At 43.8% G+C, this 19,430-nt stretch overlaps 1 long non-coding RNA gene across 1 annotated transcript; it reads right to left on the reverse strand.

The window, feature by feature from the left end:
* Positions 1–5,254: 5,254 nt before the first annotated feature.
* On the reverse strand, positions 5,255–9,702 carry LOC138515471 (uncharacterized). The gene is made up of 3 exons (XR_011282017.1): positions 9,660–9,702; positions 7,175–7,244; positions 5,255–5,297 (listed from the first exon to the last, which is right to left on the reverse strand). It is a non-coding gene; the product is annotated as an uncharacterized lncRNA (long non-coding RNA).
* Between the last annotated feature and the right edge of the window lie 9,728 nt (positions 9,703–19,430).

Consider the following 19,430-nt stretch of genomic DNA (forward strand, 5'->3'; position numbering starts at 1 on the left):
CCCATCCTGGCCAGGCAAAAACTTACGATCTTTTACACCGTTGGTGCTGGTGGCCTGGAATGAAGAAAGATACCGAACAATACATCCGTAGGTGTGCTGTATGTACACAGTGTAAAAGACAACCGGGTAAACCCGTGGGTCTTCTAATGTGTAAGCCTTTACCTCCCCACCCCTGGCACACGGTGACCTTGGATTTCGTGGTAGAACTCCCCTGTATCGGGGGTATGTCCACAATTCTTGTGGTAGTGGATGTCTTTACCAAGATGGCTCGGTTTATACCATGTTCGGGGGTACCCAACGCTCCCACGTTAGCAAATTTGTTCTTTGACCATGTGGTACGCTTTTTTGGTCTACCTACAATACTGATTTCCGACCGGGGGTCTCAGTTTACCTCGCGGTTTTGGTGCACTCTCACTTCCTCATTGGGTATTGATGCCCGCTTGTCTTCGGCCTATCACCCCCAAACGGATGGCCAGACCGAACGTACCAATGGCACTATGGAACAATTTCTTCGATGTCTGTGCCTACAACATCAATCTAATTGGTTGTCAGTCTTAGGTGCCGCGGAATTCGCCTATAACAACTCATTACACTCATCGGTAGGCTGTTCCCCGTTCTATGCATTATATGGGTTGCATCCAAGGACCCTTCCACCTGTTTTGCCTTCCCTACGGCAGGTTCCTGCAGTCAATGCAGTTGGGGATTCATTGATTGCCATCCGTAAGTCCGTATTGGCACATCTAAAAGCTGCACAACATCGCACCAAGATACAGGCGGACAAACGGCGTACTCCGGCTCCTCCTTATTCCTGTGGGGACCGCGTATGGCTCTCAACAAAGCACCTGGCCATCCGGGGTAAACGAAAGCTTTTACCATGTTTTGTGGGTCCTTACACGATACTGAGGTGTCTCAACCCTGTTGCTGTCCGTTTGGACATACCAGCACATTGGAGAGTGCACCCGGTCTTTCATGTCTCCTTGCTTCGGCCTTTTGTACCCGGCACCCGATTGCCTCCCGTCCCAGCTCCACTTACCGTTCATGGCGAGGACGAATACGAGGTACGTGCCATTTTAGACACCCGCCTAAGCCGTGGAGTTCGGTCCTATTTGATCGATTGGGTAGGGTATGGCCCAGAGGACCGGTCCTGGGAACCAGCCTCTAATCTAAATGCACCCCGTTTGTTGCGTGCTTTCTGGTTGCATCGCTTGCGCGGGCACAGGAGAAATCGCTCTTTGTGGAGGGGTACTGTCACATCCCGTTATGGTTGGAAATTGCCATGGCGTTTACATGAGCGCTCTTCAACACGCAGAACCCACTGAAAACTACATTTCCCAAATTTCCTGCTATATTAGTCACGTGACACGCACGTACCACGTTGCCGTGTCTTCTGAAGTCCGTATATTGTACTGCCTGTTTGATTGCTCGGCGCTCCTAAACTGTGTTAGTTTCGAGCTTTGTTCCTGACTCCTGTTTCCCCTGTGCTAATTCCGAGCCTTCGCCCCTGCCCTTCCCGTCCTGTTCTTCGACTGATCTCCCGGAATCCTTGAACTTGGTTTGCATCTCGACCTCCTCTTCTATAAGTCCTTTGGCTGTGACGCTTTTGGTATTCAAGTACGTTATTTAAGGGAACCAGCGTGAAGTAACGCTAACTTCTTTTTCCCTGTTTACTATTACCATCATTTATTTCTGGATGTTATCTGGGACGCTTTGCTGAATTTACTTTGGAACACTGTGGATATTTTCTTGGACGCTTTGCTGCAATTTACTTTGGAACACTGTGGATATTTTCTTGGACGCTTTGCTGCATTTACTTTGGAACACTGTGGATATTTTCTGGGACGCTTCGCTGCACTGAGATCCTATAGCACTAGTACCCCTCCATCACCCCTGATAATTGAGTTCCTCTCGGTGTCCACTACTAGTAGGCTACTGGTATATATTTGCTACGGACCAGGTAAGAGTGGGTACTTGGGGGGTGTCATTTGCTGTTAATACGGTAATACCTGGCTGTATACTGAACGTCTGCTCTGTCTTTTCCCTCCTTTAGCTCTGCCGAGTCTGCTCCTGCCTTTTCACTCAAGCCCTCAGCCTGACAGGTGGGATAGATTCATTGTAGGCTGAGCTCTTGGGGGGGAAGTCTTTGGCATATCACGTTAAAGACGTTCGTGTTTGAAGACAGAAAGTTACTTTTCCATAACCGGAAGAGTTATATCTGCGACAACTGGGATACCAATACCTAGGCTGTGACAGTTCCATCTTTTAAGGACTTTTAGACAGTCAGCTAGTCAGAGGTACTCAGTGTGGTCACTTGAAGGGACAGGATAAGAAACATTTCTCTTAAGCATTTGGCATATTACACACATGATCTGGAGTGCATCACATACCTGCTTCCATTATTAGCCTTGAGCTGTGGAAGGTGTAGTGGGAGTAGTGGTGGTTGGAGTAGTGGTGATCGGAGTATTGGTGGTTGGCGTAGTTGTAGTTGGAGTTTTGGTGGTTGGCGTAGTAGTGGTTGGAGTAGTTGAACGGAAACGATGACGACGATCTTTACGATTATACTTTCGCTTTGCGTATCCCCTGCTTTCATTTGACTGCAAGAAAAAAAAAAGTCATCAACAAATGAATTGAAACATCCTGACAATGGATTACAATAAAGCTACAAACCACACAGGTCACATGGTTTTCTATCACTCTTCTATGTGTGTATGTAGACTCAAGGTATCCAAATCATAGAAATGCAAATGGCCGCTTATTTTGTACACTGATTATCTTTACTTTCCATATCTAGCATAGATGCCCTCAGGGGCATGAAAAGGTTTTGCAAAGACAGCTAGTGAACACACCGGAAGGAGTATTAATTGTTTTTGCTCATAGACTAGAGGCAGGCAAGTAGGTTATGTAAAAACCTACTTATGTTCTATTCATGTGTGCATGTGTGGTATTGCTGTAGTGCAACTCTAGCATGAAAGCAGCAGGGTGCTGTGCAAAGGGAAGTAAGATATTTATGAGGGAGACTCCTATGTCGAGGTGTAGGAAACACCGGTGTACGCACTCTAAGATCCATGACACTTAGCAATTTCAGAATTGTTTTTGCCATTTTAAAAGTTAAAAATAAGAAAAATAAATTTTCATTAAAACTCGTAAATTGACTACCGCTTCCAAGGGATGTCCGCAAACCTTGTAATTATTTGAAAAGTTAGAAAAAAAAGTATATTCATTTAAAATATGAATCTTGAATGAAGGCAGATTGCTTTGCACCATTGCCGTTTATTGGTTGACCTGGCGGATCTTAGGGTTGCAATGTGAGGAGGAGCAGGATTGGAAGAGATTCACATGAGTGGTGTAATGGAGGAGCGACATGGGTGTTTGGGTGAATGGGAAGGAAATGCAGAGAGAAGAGAGAAGGTTGAGGAAGGAAGACCACATGCAGCATTCCCTCTTTTGCTGATGCGGCGTGGGGGGGGCGGGGTGTTGCTAGGTCTGGAAGCGATCTGGGGCTGTTCAAATGTCAGGACTATTAGGACTCAGGGCTAGCTAGCCTTTTTGGTTGTTGCTCCTGGGCTTCTATCTGGGGCTACAACCAAATGACCCGGGCTATAGCCCCCTTAGCTCCCCCTCCGCCATCTAGCAACGCCTCCGGCCTGGGGCTGTGATGTAGTGTAATGGAGTAGAGAAATGTGTGTTTGGGTGCAGGGGAGGGAAATGCAGAGACAACAGAGAAGAGGGAGGATGGAAGACAAGATGGGGCTTTCCCTCATTTGCTGACGTTGCTCGGGCGGCTGTGATGTAGTGTAGTGGAGGAGAGACATGGGTGTTTGGGTGTAGGGGAAGGAAATGCTGAGAGAATAAAGAAGGATCGAGGCTGGAAGACAGTACAGGGTCTTTTCCTCATTTGGAGACCCTTTTCATGGCATGCGAGGTAGTGAGTTATATTGGGCAGAACAGGGCTAAGGGATAGTTTCCCCTGTGTTAACCAAAGGCCTCAGTGGTTGGTTGGGAAAGGCGGTGGGCATGGTGTGGAGCACAATCTAATGGTAACAGACAAAAGATGGTTCTAGCAAGACAACCGAAAGAAGAATAAACAGGGAGGCAGGGGCTTGCTGCAGATTCATTCTGTTGTGTACATGAGAGTTTTGGGGACTCTCTATCTTTAGTAATACTTTATTTTCCCCGATTGGCTTTTTACAAATACTTCGTAGGGACAGCCTCACAATTCTCCTACTCAGCTTATTATTTTATTTTTTTCTCACAGTACCTCATTTTCCTACATAATTCTCAAATACATTTCTTTTGAATGGTTCACTTGTTCTAAGTGTGTCAATATCTATCTCCCGTAGAAGGTAAACCCGGCATTGATTGTTGTCTGAGAAAACGTTAAACAAAGATTTTATTTGTGAGCAATTGATGTCAAATGAATAATGAAAGGCCATACACATTCCTGAGAAGAACAAGAAACAAGGAACACTTTCAAAAGGTGATTTTCCACTTACGTCGGAAGCACTTCGATCCTCCCGCATCTTCGCTACGGAAGCCTGCAAGTATCACAAGGAACAGAGGAAGAACAATCAAGAATGAAAAGGTAGAAGGCAAATCAAAGATCACAACTACATGCATTTCCTGATCCTGCTTCCTCTGTAGTCCAATCAAATGGGTTGAATCCTGATCCAGGACATTTGCCTCTTCTCTTAATATTATTGAACAGAAATGCTGTTTTATGGCTGTTTCTAAAAATGCTAATGTGTTTAGAATGGTTGCCAGTGATAGGGTCGAACACAAAAGGATCGAATGCCTTTTGATCGACAGTCAAAGGATCGAAAAAAAGGGTTGTTTTTTAATTTTATTTTTTGTATGGGGGGGTTCACCCCAGCCCCCGTTTTCTTTATTAAATACATTTTTTTACCAACCCAAACTAAAATATATATATAAATAAATAAAACAAAAATTCAACCCTTATTTTTTCAATCCTTTTGCATTCGAGCAAAAGGTCATTTGATCCTTTTTTTCAGTCGTTTGACTGGACACTGTTTAGAATTGCATACTTAGTATATCTTCTTAATTTATTTGCCACACAGATTAGTCACCATTTATGAAATGATCCCATAGATCGCTTTTTTTAATTTGCATTGAAAGTTGCATTATTAGGAAAAATAAATGTGTGAAGTGATTAACTGACTTAACATTAAAATAAAATGGATAAAACTAATATTGATGAATGCAAGAAAACGGAATTCATTGAGAAGGAGAGGGTCACTTACGCTGCCAGCACTTGCATCTTCCTGTTCATTCTCTGCAGAGGTCTGCAAATAATGCCGGGGACACAAGAAGAAGCCTTCAGCATTACATGAAAAGGACACATACAAACATTCACAATTCCTATTCCCATCCTATTCTGTATACATTGATGTAACTTTGCCATTAGCAGGATGTGTCACCTCTATCAATAGTTATATATGATTCTAAAAGTTGAATTGAGAATTGCAAAATACAATCCATATCACCAGACCCATTGAATGCAAAGGTCTGGCGTATTGCAAATGTCACAGCTTTCGGCAGCCTGCATGCTCGGACCCCCATGGAAGAGAAGCCCACTCGCCAGCTGGTTCACATACTTTTATTCTGCTTAAAATAACAGCCCTGTTTGATTGAGAATACAAGTATGTTATGAACTGCCCAATACATTCCTCTTCTGTGCTTGCAGATAGGTATTAGAAAACTATCTCCAAGAAAAATAAAACTTTAAAAGTCACGTTCACTTGCCTTTATTTCAAAAAATTGATAATTCCCCCTATTCGTGAGGCATTAACTGTCCATACAACTTCCTTCTACTATCACAAGAACTGTCAGTCAATTTCACTTGGAACTGCCCCCTATAACATACCATAAACTGCCCTGTAATAATCTGCGGTATGCAAGCATGCCTTTTTATGCTATGTCTTCAGGGGCTAAACCCTGAATTCCTGCGTTTGATGAGCGTCATTATTCGGTCACTAGAGCGGATTAATATGTGCAGCTTTGGAGTTCTTGGCTATCCCAAAAGATTGCTGAAACAGTGGAACACACTCCTACTAAAAAGGCAGCAATGTAAGCCCCTTGGAGGCTCTTCTCTGGCTCATCAATTGCTCTGGGTCTCCTCTGTAGTGATGGCCAGCACTAAGGGGACTTTTGGTGGGAAGTCTTTGCCTCAGAATGGACTTCACTGACTGATTGTCACTGACAGAGACTTTTGGGCTGATCAACTGACTGACTGACTCACTCACTCAGCTGCTAAGCACTCATAGAGCCTGATTCATGGAATTCTTTGCACAGTGCAAAGTGGCTTTTCACTAGTGCAAAGTGACTTGCACTGTCAACGAACACCCTAATTCATGCAGCAGTGCAAAGTGTTGTTTTGCTGTGCAAAATGACTTTGCACAAAAATCCAAGAATCAGGCCCATAGAGTGGTACATTTTGGCATAAATAAAGGGAACAGAATATGAAGAGGGAAACAAGAACAGAGGGCTTGGGGTGAGTGAGGAAAGGTCACGAGTGTTTCAGGGTGAGCAGGCAGCGGCATACCATGGAGCATCATGGTGAGGCCGCACTGAAAGGAAGATGGATGATAGAGGTATGAGAGTGCGGTAAAGATTGCCCACTAGTCTTAGATCCAACTGAGCGATCAGAATGATGGAAGACACATGCAGACTAAGGGCCGAAGAGGAGATACTGCAGTTCTCACTTTTCAGGAGAAACCACAGCACACACATATACAATGAATCTCCTAATTTTGGAGAACCCTTAGCGATGGAGGCAGAAACAATCATCAGAATATACACAGGAGACAGAGAAGGGGATAAGTGAAGGCAGGTTGGCCAGGAGAGGGATGAGGGGGGCCTTTGCCCTGATCCGGGGGACATGCTACACGCGTCTGTCTTCATCACTAGCATTGCAATTATTGTAAACAATTAATCTCTCTTCCCTTTGATTGTGTTGGAAACATTGGACTGAAACGTTGGTCACTTGCATTAGTACCATTTTTGTAAGGTTTATACATAAGAAAATACAATGGAATAAGCCACATTATGAAATGGGGGGATTCTGATGAGATCAGGATTAATTGTGAACTACTTAAGTTGTTTGCCCACTGGCAGCAAGTCTAACGCTGTCTAATTTTACCCCACTGATTCTGCCACTTACCACTATGCAAATAGCTACCGCCATAAAGCAGGCCACCACAAGTAGAGTCCTCATTGTGTATCAGCTGCCCCTGAAAGTAGATAAATAAATAAAAAATAAACACTTATGTGGGCTTTTTTATGCACTGCACATTTCTCTGACATTTAAAAAGGAATGGATTCACTGAACGTATTTTTTTTACTGATATAGAATTAGGGAAAGGTGCTGTGAAGCAATGGATTGATGAACAGAGCTCAGGGGCCACAATTTGTAAAATTCCTCACATGACGTCCGGTGGATAGCATGACGAACTGTCCCTTCCTACCATTTGCAAATACCAAAAATAGCCTTTTCAATCAAAATGTCACAAGAGGGTCAATCTTAAGATCATATGCACCTTATTTCTAAGAACAATACACATTCAAAATGTGAAAGACTACAATCATTCAGCTTTTAGCAACAGTAAAATGACTTGTATTCACTTTTTTTTCTAAAACATTGAACATTTATATGTGTTGCCAACATCTGAATAGCATTTGTTTCATATGTCACAAAAAAAACAATATATAAAAAAAGAGAAAAAAATATATATGCTAGAGTGCTGCTGATATCCTGTGGGGGAGTCCTGGGTGGTCTGGAAATGTTTCTGCTGAGGTTGGTGTTCAGAATCCTTAGCACGACCAGGGGAATTCCCAGTGCCAGTGAGAAGTGAAGTGCCTTTAAACAACCGAAGTGAACACAGCAAGGGATGTTATGGATCACACTCCTAGCTATGCTTTGGACTCCGATAAAACACATTAGGCTTAGTTCAGATGTTTAAACATGAAATAAGATGGTGTTCAACTAAGTCTCTCTATTATCTGCCAGTATTCTGATGGTTATTCCATTTCTCTTTCCTGGTGTCCAGTTAGACAAACTTACCTTGACTAGCACAAGGTGGTCCAGTCTGGTAATGGTGCAGCTCATTTCTCACCAACCTCATGAAATAATCTTTGTTATACAACCTGGACCCCAAAAAACAACCTCCCTCATACCGTAAGTCTCTTTCCTCTCCCCACTGATTCTCAACAGCTCTAGGGCCCAAATTGGAGAGGTAAGTCACGGCTAATGCCTCTCTGGTTTTCAAAGTGTAGACTACACCCAATCCTTCGAAGAATGTTCGAGGGATGCTCCACGATAAAGAAGTAAGTGAACTGCCTCACATAGTTCAAGACTGACAGTTGATGTTGTAGCTATGCTTACATGTCTCCAAAACATTGTAGCTACTGAAAGCTCCAACTACAGGAATTTACACAGGCCATCCATCCCCAATCCCATCTGCCAAAGATCATGCTTCCTAGACATGACCTCACGGATCACATCATTTCTTGTCCTTGTGGAGCCATGACTTCCCTTCAAACCTATTATCAACAAAGCTAGTGCATATTCGGGACTCAAAAAAACAACTCACCAATGTCAACCTCTCCTCTCCAAATAAACCTGAATACTGTTAGGAAGACCTTCATCATAGCCATATGAGAGACATGTAGTCATTCCTTTGTTTGAATTAAGATTCTTTAATATGTCCAAAGCCCAGGAGCTTATTGAGGTTTTCCACTCAAATGTACATTACCACCCTTTGAGTTATATTCTGCTACAAAATGTACATTCATACAAGATATGACCCTTACATGTTATTGTTTTGTGGGCAACGTCGACAAAATACTGTTTCCGTAAATCAAAATGCAAAATAGACTTGCTAAGAATGCACAGCCTATTCACCTCACACCCAGTTCCATAGCATGCACACCATTGTTTCCAGGGCTGGATCATTGGCAATTGAAGACCAGCAATGAATGGAGGACATGACACTGACAACAAACGTGCATCTGAACATCTCCCCACTAGTTAATTCACATTTGAAAGTGTGGGATTATGGGATCCATAGATCAAATAACATAATTAGTTTATCTGATGTTTCTTTCATACAATCTTCTAGCCTAAAATATGTTGGGGTTCTTGGTAAATGAATCGGTTCATTCTAGAGAGCAGCACCACCGTAGGATATACACATTGTAGAATTTAGGCAATAATCTATTCACCAAATGGCTGCTTCCACGTGTTGCCTTGTCCCATTGACTTCCTGAATATTTAGAATCAGGATGATCTTTATAATTACTAAGAAAATACAGTTGATCTATTTTATAAAGCATTTTGCAATGGGATTTTCCCTTCGAAAAACGCTTTGCAAATCAGTCCAAATGTGTCTTTCCTGAAATCAATAAAAAATAGGTTTTCATATTATTTTGTCCCACATTAAAATCAAACCAAATTTTATCATAGGGTCGGTGGACGAAAGCGCCCCAATTCAGGACATTATATTTAAAAATGTTATAGAACACACAGATAATTTTATGTAATGTGAATACAAAGGGGTTTGTGATTAATTGGAAACAAACAGGTTTGTGATCTAGAATCGTGCACATTTCCACGGCATGCGATGCGATGCACTAACGCAGCCACTTACCTTCCTCGAGTAGTGACGTGAATGATCCTGTTGCCCGTGTTGCAGAACTGATGTTTGAAAGCAGAGCATGCATTGCATTTATAGTGTTCTTTGAAATGGTGCCTTGTTTCAGGGATTAACACAAATTAGTGCACGTTGGGTCAGTGGGCGTAAGAAACCCTCCCCACTTAACTCTCGGATGTGTTCACCTGTCAACAGTCCATAAACACAAATAACTTCACAAGCAGCTGTGGCTTTTCTTTGAAATATTGAGCAAGTTGGGAGACTTTGTTCAAAGCATCACAGCATCAGACACTTGGTGAACATTAACTCTGATTTGTTCTGTAAAGAGATACGACCCCCATTCAGTATGGAAGAGGCAGGCTGCTCTTTGTTTTGTCAGTTACTACACCCCCACCAATCCTAGTCCAAAGTGAATCTTACATATGCACTGCCTTGACCATCACATGATTTGGAGAGTATTGCAGGGGGGAGAAGATGGGGGCACAGAAAATAAATGTAGTGCTTCTGCACTGGCTATTATAATAAAAGTTGTGCTCAATGGAGCCTGCATGGTGCAAAGTGACTTTTCACTGGTGCAACATGACTTTGCACTGCAAAAAACACCCTGATTCAAGGAGCAGTACAAAGTGTATTTGTGCAGTGCAAAGTCACTTTGCACCAGTGAAAAGTCACTTTGCACTGTGCTAAACATTCCATGAATCAGGCCCCTTGTGGGCTGAGCAAGGCTTTTGTTCTGCAGTACTATCATTCATGCAGTTTGATGATGGAGTGAGTTGGCAGAGGGACTCCTACTAGTCGAGGGAGTGAGCCACAATGGACTGGGTTAGTCTGGCTGCTATCCGATGTGTCTCCCAGAGGGTAGATAGAGCTGGAACCCACAGGTGTGCTAAATCATCCAAAACCTGGTATAACCCCACTTGTACCTTCTGTAATTCCTAATACCAACTGGGAAAATACCCTTCAAATCAATTCAGGCCATACAAAAATAGCATGTGGAACAAAGCAGGAAAATGCCAAAAAAGGTTTCCACGTCCATATGTGGTGCTGTCTAGGGCACGCACAACACTGCTAACATTTCCCAAACATACCCGCAGATGAGAGACAGAAAGCAACACAACAACAAACCATGTTGTTGCACAGAGACACCTCTGCAGTCCCCTCCATGAGCCTGGGAGGATTGGGACTGTCGCGGAATGGACATCTGCTACAAGAGGAAATCCAGGATGTTGTTGATGGTCCGCTGCACCTATAAAGCCCCGGAAATGCCAGGTGAGGATAATACTACAATTAACCAATTTAGAGAAGGGGGCTTGTGCAAGGTGTGTGGTACATTTATGAAAATCAAGGGAAAAGCACAATCCTAAAACCTGACATAACTCTCTAGGGATCCCAGCCAATAACAAGGGTGGAACTATTACACACACCAGTAAAACACTGTAGAAGAGCCCAGCACAGGTGGCCAACTGCAATATGAAAGAAGTGTGCCATACTGTTCTATGCTGATACAGGAAACATTCTACTTGGTGCAAGATGGCCACTTTGTTGAAGTCCTTGCTTGCTACATAGACCCTGATAAATCTGGGTGACACCTGCCAGGGGTCTATGGGAGGCGTGAACAGTGAAAGCCAAGAAACCACACATCTAGCTGAGACCTGATACTGATTACTGAGGAACGATAAGAGGTACCTAAACTGTAAATGCTTAGAAACCCAAAAGCTATGTTAGCCCTCCTAAGACTGAATGCTGAGAAACCAGAGAGCTATGAGAGACCTGCAACTTGGAGAATGGGAAGCAAGAGGTTCAGGAGAGATATATCCTGAAGGTTCAGCATTGAGACGTCTGGAAGGGACTTTACGAGATTTAGGCGGTGCACATTTTCAGATTCCATAGGCATCATCTTTTTTACTGTGCAGTGCAGTGAGACAGGGTTGTCTTTTTGGCTTCCCAACTCCGACTCCATTTTCTGGGACTGACTACTGTCTCCCAGAACATATAAAGTTGCCATTGACTTTATTAGTCTCTTTTAAAACTCACAGACTCAGTACAAACTATCTTAAATAGAGTTCTGGAAAGTGTTAATACTTATCCCTTTTTGTCTGTTTCTCTTGGAGCATTGTTTCGCTCCCTTTTCATTAAGACTTGGCTGGTGGCAGTGGTAAATACCCTATTTTTCCTACTGCAGTTATATTTAAAAGCCTTCTATTGTTATAGGCTATCTTGGTAGCCTCGAACTTAAACCCGCTAGACCATGTACGTTTTTATACGGTTCTGGCTGGGTTTAGTCGCCATTTCTTTTTGTAAAAGTATTTCTCATGTTTTTCTCTGCACGCCAAACCAGGTTTGGTTCCTTTGTTCACTCTCCTTTTGCGGGCTTCTACACAGAAGCCCTCCTTAGACGCCTGTATGTCTTGGGGGGACAGGATGTGAGGGAGGGGTTTAGGACTCCCTGCACAGGGTCTCCTTTAATTCAAGACACAAAGTAAGAAATTAAACAGTTTAAAACACATGGGATGGATTTGAAAACTCTCAGAAAAACCTGTTATTCCAGTTGCCAGTCATGAAACTTCTCCAAGGAAGGGAGATACACCGTAAATCAAGGACATAGAGGTGCGAATTGCAAGCTTGAAAAACGTTGTATGGGACAGGACCATGAAAGTTCACACGCTCATCAGACATTCGTCTGTGCTCCAGGCTGGGACAATAGCAGTCCTGGGACACTCACCTGTCAAGTGTGAAGGGGCAATAAAACCTTCAATTAAGACTGGAAACCCCCTTGCCTGCAAGGAAATGACAGCTGCTTGCAGTTGGAGGGAAAAAAACAGGCTCCAGTAACAAATGGACTGCTTTTTGGGTTACAAGACTATGTTATAAAGAAACTTTAAGACTTTTATCAGTAGCAAGAATAAGCAAAAATTTTAAAAGTTTGCAGTTTTAAATCTAATTTTGTGGGCTATCTTTTCAAACTTGGTAGAACTCATTGCCGCATTGGGAACACAAGTTACGGAATAAGAGAGATTCCAAGGAAAGTATTAATGTGGCAAACATACCATTTTGTACATACATCCCTGGGGACAATTTGCATCTGTGTATAAAATTGTGGATTTTTAGGCCAAATTTACCAAAATGTATCAGAAAGGTGAAACAAGGTTGCACAGAACTGAAGATTGGACTGATCTGGGCTGCACATAATATGTAACCTGTTTGTATAATTTGCCAAGAGATTGCAAGTGAAGAAATGTATGTTTTTGGCAAAATCGGATTTTAAGTAAAGTAAATGTGGGAGTGTTTGGACATTGTAAACCTCACCTCATAAATCTGACATCATTCGCTTAGAAGTCCCACCAACTGAGAGCGAGGCAGAGACTGGCTCCCCTGCCCAATCCAAGTAGTTTAGGGGCCGGCGTAGTTAACCTGCCCAGCCTCTACCTGGATGATGTAATTTTGCATTATAAATAAAGGTCCCTGACAGGACCCTAGACACACACTCTTCCTGATTTCCTGCGCTACAATCCTGTTCCTGTTTCATCTTTCAGACTCCAGACTCCAACTACAAGGCCAAGCATTGCTGATCCTATTCCAGAACCCATTGCAAAAACCAAGCATTGCTGATCCGGCTCGGGCAATGCCTACCCTACAATATTAAAACCTACTAATATCCCAGCAACCAGGAGAAACTGTGGTACTTTTGGCATCCTAATCCAGTTTGGCTTGCCGCCACTCACTGCATGCAGCTGCCATCCTGCTACCCTGCTGATCTATAGTATCCAGTAACCAGAATTGCCAGTCCAAAAGAACTATACTTTGGTATCGCGTCCCTGCCCAGCTTATCCTGTCCCGCTGATTTTGTCCAGCTGTGTTGTGTTAGACTAGATCTGTTTGGTGACCAGAACCATTGACTGTCCAAAAACCAAACTAAAAAGTGGACTGTGAGTTCCAATAAGAACCATAGAAAACCATAGTATACCTTGGATCGCCTTGTCCTTAGTTCCACTCTCTAAGTCATCCTATGCTTATCCTTCAAACCCTGCCTTTGATTTCTTGCACTGGCGCCAACTTCTTTAAAAATTTTGACTTTTGAAATCCTAAGCACTTATTCCTCTTTCGAGTGATTGGAGTGGTTCCGCCACGGCGGTCGAAGGAGGTGCTAGGGTTGAATTTGTGAGTCAACCCTGGAGCTAACTGTGTCTCAATCCGGTAGTCTAGCCTGAATGCTCTAGTGTAGAATTGTCAAAATTGATTTCTTTTCCTTTTTCGCACCTTCATTTTCTCAAAACGCACCTCACTAGATCTTGCATAACTCACTCAATTTACCAGCTAGAGACCTCATTTCACTTCCATATTGTACCTATGATCCATAGCTACACCCCTACTCAATATTTCACCCATTTTTAAAAAAAAACGTTTTTGGTAAATTCAGGAGGGAATTGTAAAAGTTTACTAAATTTCCAATGTGTCATTTTGATTATAAACTGTTTTAAATCTTCCATTCAATTTTGAATTGTATGCTTTTGCTCAATACATTGCATTTGATTGCTAGTATCTTTCCAGTGTTGCTCCAGTAAAGAATTGTTTTTGTTTCAAGCGTTTTATATACATTCATTGTTTCATTCATGCATTTCTGAGTTTCAGTTTTAGCATTGCCAGGATTTAAAATCTGTTTTTCTCTCTTGCTTGGAGAGGGAAGGTTGGATTTCAATTATGTTTCCCATTTGTTTCCCATTTGTCATTCCTGATTACCTGCTGCTTCTGTTTATCCACTTAAAAATGATTATTTGTGGGTTGAGGGAACATTGCAGGGGGACATTCTAACTCAAGTGCTATCTTACCTAAAATCAAAAGTGCTCCTATTCCCTGGTGTTTGTAGTTGTGTCAATAGAAGGTTAAACTAAGGGCATTGCTTACATTCCTATTGTTCTTATCACCCCATTGGTGATTGCTGCCCCATATTAAAAATGTTATGATTTCTTTTGAATTTTAAAATAAATAAATTAATATTACATTTTATCAACCAGCCTGGTTCATGGTCCATTGTGACCCTCGCTATTTGAAAAGGGGGTGTGATATAAGTGGTGTTCCATCTCAATATTGAATCTAACATAAAACATAAGCCTTTCAATCGCGCGCTGCATACTAGGCCGAGACTAAGGTGTGTGTCGTCTGATTGAAATCCTTAACAGGACTGCAGGCATAGGTCATTATAAGTATGGCAGTCTGGAAATAAGGGTGCCGGTAGCAACGTACCGGCACCCTTTGCAGACCACAATACTACAACAATGGCGGTAGGGGCCACGGATCCACAGGCAGGCCTGACCTGCGGCCTGACCTGCTGGGTTTTCAGGCGCCTGCCGGCATGGTTGTTGCTGAAGCACCAGCTACATTAACAACAGTGCCAGTGCTTCAGTGACCCAATTTCCATGGAGTCCCATGTGACTCTATGAAAATGGGGATTTGCCAGTACTGCCGCCGCTTGTGATATCCCAGTGGCACCGGGATATCAAGTGGCAGTAAGGGTGTTACAGAGTTGCCGGTAATCCGCCGCCTACCGGGGGATTTTACCAGCTACCGCATAATGAGCCCCATAGACTCTGAAATGCTGTTTAGAAAATAGATGCAGGAATTAAAACTGCTCTTGCAATGGGATACGTGAATATTAGAGAACTTGGAATGTGCAAAATCAGGCCTCACTGCAGAAATCCCACCACCACTTCGACACAGGACTCCACAGCGTCAAGAGGCAGATTTGAAAGTGCGACCCCATCTGCATCCCTCCAGCTACCTCAGATCCCGGTGGCACCTGCAACCCAGTCGCCTCGGATCCCAGTGGTACCTGCACCCCAGCTACCTCAGATCCCAGAGGCACCTGCACCCCAGCTCCCTCAGATCCCGGTGTCACCTACACACCAGCCGCCTCAGATGCCGGTGGCACCTGCACCCCAGTCACTTCAGATCCCGGTGGCACCTGCAACCCAGCTGCCTCCGAACCCGGTGGCACTTGCACCGCAGCCGCCTCAGATCCCGGTGGCACCTGCACCCCAGCCGCAAGGACGTGCAGAAGGGTGTCCTAACAAAAACACTTCTGACAGTTCCGATTTACAAAAAGGGCGATCCAGCAAAGCCTGAAAACTATAGGCCCGTTTCATTAACGGATGCAGCTGGAAAAGTATTTTCGATTCTAATTCTATATATGGAGGAGCACATAGAACTGCTGAATGCGTAGAGCATAGGGATGACAGGAATGCATGCCTGGGGCAGAAAAGAGTGCATGCGTGGGGCAGACAAGAGTGCATGCAGACTTTAGCGCGTGGGGCCGACTGGAATGTATGAGTGCGTGGAGCTGACCGGAGTGTGTGGAGCAGACTGGGGTGCATGGGTAGATAGGAGTGCATGGAACCAATTGGAGAGCATAGAACTGCGTGACGTATATAGTATCGTTTGGAATACAGAGAACGTTTAAAAAGCATATAACCCATCATATCACACCACCACGCTTACTCTCTCCTTTACACCACCACTCAACTAGAACACAGAGTTACTATGACACCATTCGGTATAACTGTTCTCATACCAAAATCCGCCGCACACTCCACATCATTCTAAGTAAACACTGCTGGTTACACACCCCACAGCCAGGCGTTATTCTCAGGCATAACGCAGCCACATTCGGTCTGGATAAATCCTGCCAGAGCGAACACATACTCCTGATCTCTAAACCACCACACCTACTGCTAAGAAGCAGCTATTACACAAATACTGCACCAGCTGCACACATACCTGGTGCTCACACGCACTTTTGACTCTCTCTACTCTCTCTACTGATCTGAACTTCGGTTCCCAAGGGCGTTCAACCTACCAGCGCCTTCAGACCATACCAATGGTATATAAGGCACTATATAAATGCAAAATAACATAACATAACATATATGACTTGGAAAAACATATCACACTACATAATACATACTCGAAATTTCAAATGTGTTTTAGAAGGTCTATGGGCATCTTACAAGAATTATAGAATGGGTTAACAGGTGCCGCTAATGGTGGCGGCACCCGTTAACCCATTCTGCAATATTACGAGGTCCCCTTGAGAGACCCGGTAAGGACGCCTTGTAAAACCGCAAGGGGAACAGGGAGCTAGCAACGGACCGGACGTAATCGGCCCGTTGTTAGCTCCCGCTCCCATTCCCATTTGAGCCGTATGGGGGCTCAAATGGGAAAGGGGAAGGTCCGGGCCCGTTTTCCCTGAGGGAGGAATTACCGGGCCCTCCGAACTCGGAATGGCCTGGTAATTCCCCATTCAGGGAACCCGGACACGGATTTGAGGCAGCCATGCCCTTATTCAGGGCATGGCTACCACCAAACCCGTAATGAGGCCCCATGAGTACAACGTTAAATGCTACAATACTGGCCCATTTTTGTTAGCAGGCACTACAACTAAAGAACTTAGTCCAATTTACGTGGCTTCCATTGACATGTCTGCAGCGTTTTACACTGTAGTTTGAAATCTGTTATGGACGAAGATGTTTAATTTAGGCATCCTGGAAAACCTGATTTATTGGATTGCCAAAATTCACACAAATACCTCAAACAAGATTAGAATCACCCAACGGGGGCAATGACGGATTCTGTAATGTCATACTTAGGCTTGTAGCAAGGATGCAACCTGGAAGCAACGTTGTTTAATCTATATTTGTGCGATCTAGATGAACTTTGGAAGACCAGTAATACGTTTGCTGCCAGGTTGTGTTCCTCGAGGCTACATTGGTTAGCTTTTGCGGATGATATTGTTTTGTTCGATCTTCCTCCGTCAGGCCTGCAGAGGAAGCTGCAGTTATTGAGGAATTTGCATTCCAACATAATCTCACACTAAATTCTCCAAGGACTAGCATTATTGTGTTTGATGCTGGCAAAACATTTACCATTTTACATGGAAGATAAATGGCCAAGCTATATCCAAATCTACTGAAATTACATACCATGGCTACCATTTAAGTAATTCATATTCCACCAAATTCTGGATTGATCGTCTCCATTCAAAGGCAATACCTTTACTAAGTAAAATGAAGATCATTTTCCACAAATACAGCAGATTCTCTCTGATACCGATGTTGGAATTTGTGTCATTAAAAGTGGAATCAGTTCTTCTCTACGCCCTTGATATGTGTTTCTTTAATTTAAATTCATATCTTAACACCTTACAGGGGCGCCTGTTAAAATCTGCTCTTCATCTTGCTGCTTCCATCCCGAATTGCATAATTCGTCATGAGTTGGGTATAATATCTCTCTCTCTTGCTGTTGGGAATGGAGAGCACTGTTAAACTACAATAGAATCCGAGTTCCATTAAGGAACTCCCTCTATCAAGATTTGTATCAAATATCAATGGGAAGTAGCTGTCGCTCTATTAGGGCGTACCATGCAAGGATGAAATCGTTATTGGACGAAATTGGGGTGGAACAAAATTACTTATACCTGCGACCTGTTTATGTAAAAAAAAAAAAAATTATTAGAACAAGACTGGGCTTGGACAATAGAGGAACGTACTAAGAACAGTACCCATAAAGAGTATGCCAAGCACCCTCGGAAAAGGGAAGGATGCTGTTCCTATTTAGCTATCTTTCCCTGTAATGTCACCCGTGTGTACTTTATGCGCTATAAAATGAATCAATTTCATACGCTTGAAAGGACAAGGAATTGGGGAAAACAAAAAGGCAACAAAAATACAATAGGCCTCATTACTATTATGGAGGTAGTCATGCCGCTTTTAGTGGCATGGCTACCCCCATACCGGGTCCGGGTTCCATGAATGAGGAATTACCGGGCCTTTCTGACCTTGGAGGTCCCGGTAATTCCCTTTCCTGGGACCCAGACCCGGTACATTCCCATTCCCATTTGAGCCCCCATAGGGCTCAATGGAAATGGGGATTATGCTAACAAGGATGCTCCGCCTGACACAGATGGAGCAATGCCAGGATACTCTCAAATCACTGTGCAACAGCACCTTAATGAGGCACAGCTGATGCGGGAGAGTGTGCAGGCCAGTTCAAGGCAGAATGCACGGGCACTGGGGTGATGCACATGTGCCATAGTACAAATGTCACACAGGGTGAGGGAGGGCAAAAGTGTCATACCCTCAATAGCAGAAACAATGGCCATGTTGTTACAGGCCTTCCTGCACTGATGGCCCTTGTCAACACCACTGGCTCCCTCCTCCATCACCACACCAGGGAGTTCAGTACAGAGTAGCCCAAGGCGGCGCTCGGCGCGGCTGTCTCGTACTGCACAAAGCCGCACCCACGAGCATAAAAGGAGCCGCAAATAGGCCATGGACCCATGGGTGCCCTATCCGAGAATTTTTCAAATGTACATAGTTGTACAGGACAGGGGTTGGCCATAGACAGTTTGGTGAGGGGGTGTGGGAAGGTACATTTGGGGAGGGGGTGTGGGAAGGGATAGTTGTGGAGGGGGTGTGGGGATTTATATTTTGGGAAGGGTTTTCAGGAGGGATAGATGGGGAGCGGGTGGGGATGGATAGTTGGGGAGGTGGTGTGGGGAGGGACAGTTGGGGAGGGGGCGTGGGGAGGGATCATTGGGATGCACAGTATTAGTAGTATAGTAACTTTACAATTGTACATAGTTTCAAATCACAAAATATAGTTGGTGTGGCAAACAGAAATAATGACTGGACTTTGATTATTCAGTGTGATTGTATTTATTTACGTGCAGTGCCCAGTGTGCAAGGTGGCCTGTGCAACGTGTGTGACAGGTGATTA

This window comes from Ambystoma mexicanum, chromosome 6q (genome assembly GCF_040938575.1).
Source record: "Ambystoma mexicanum isolate Mex_15411 chromosome 6q, UKY_AmexF1_1, whole genome shotgun sequence".
NCBI classification, from domain to species: domain Eukaryota; kingdom Metazoa; phylum Chordata; class Amphibia; order Caudata; family Ambystomatidae; genus Ambystoma; species Ambystoma mexicanum.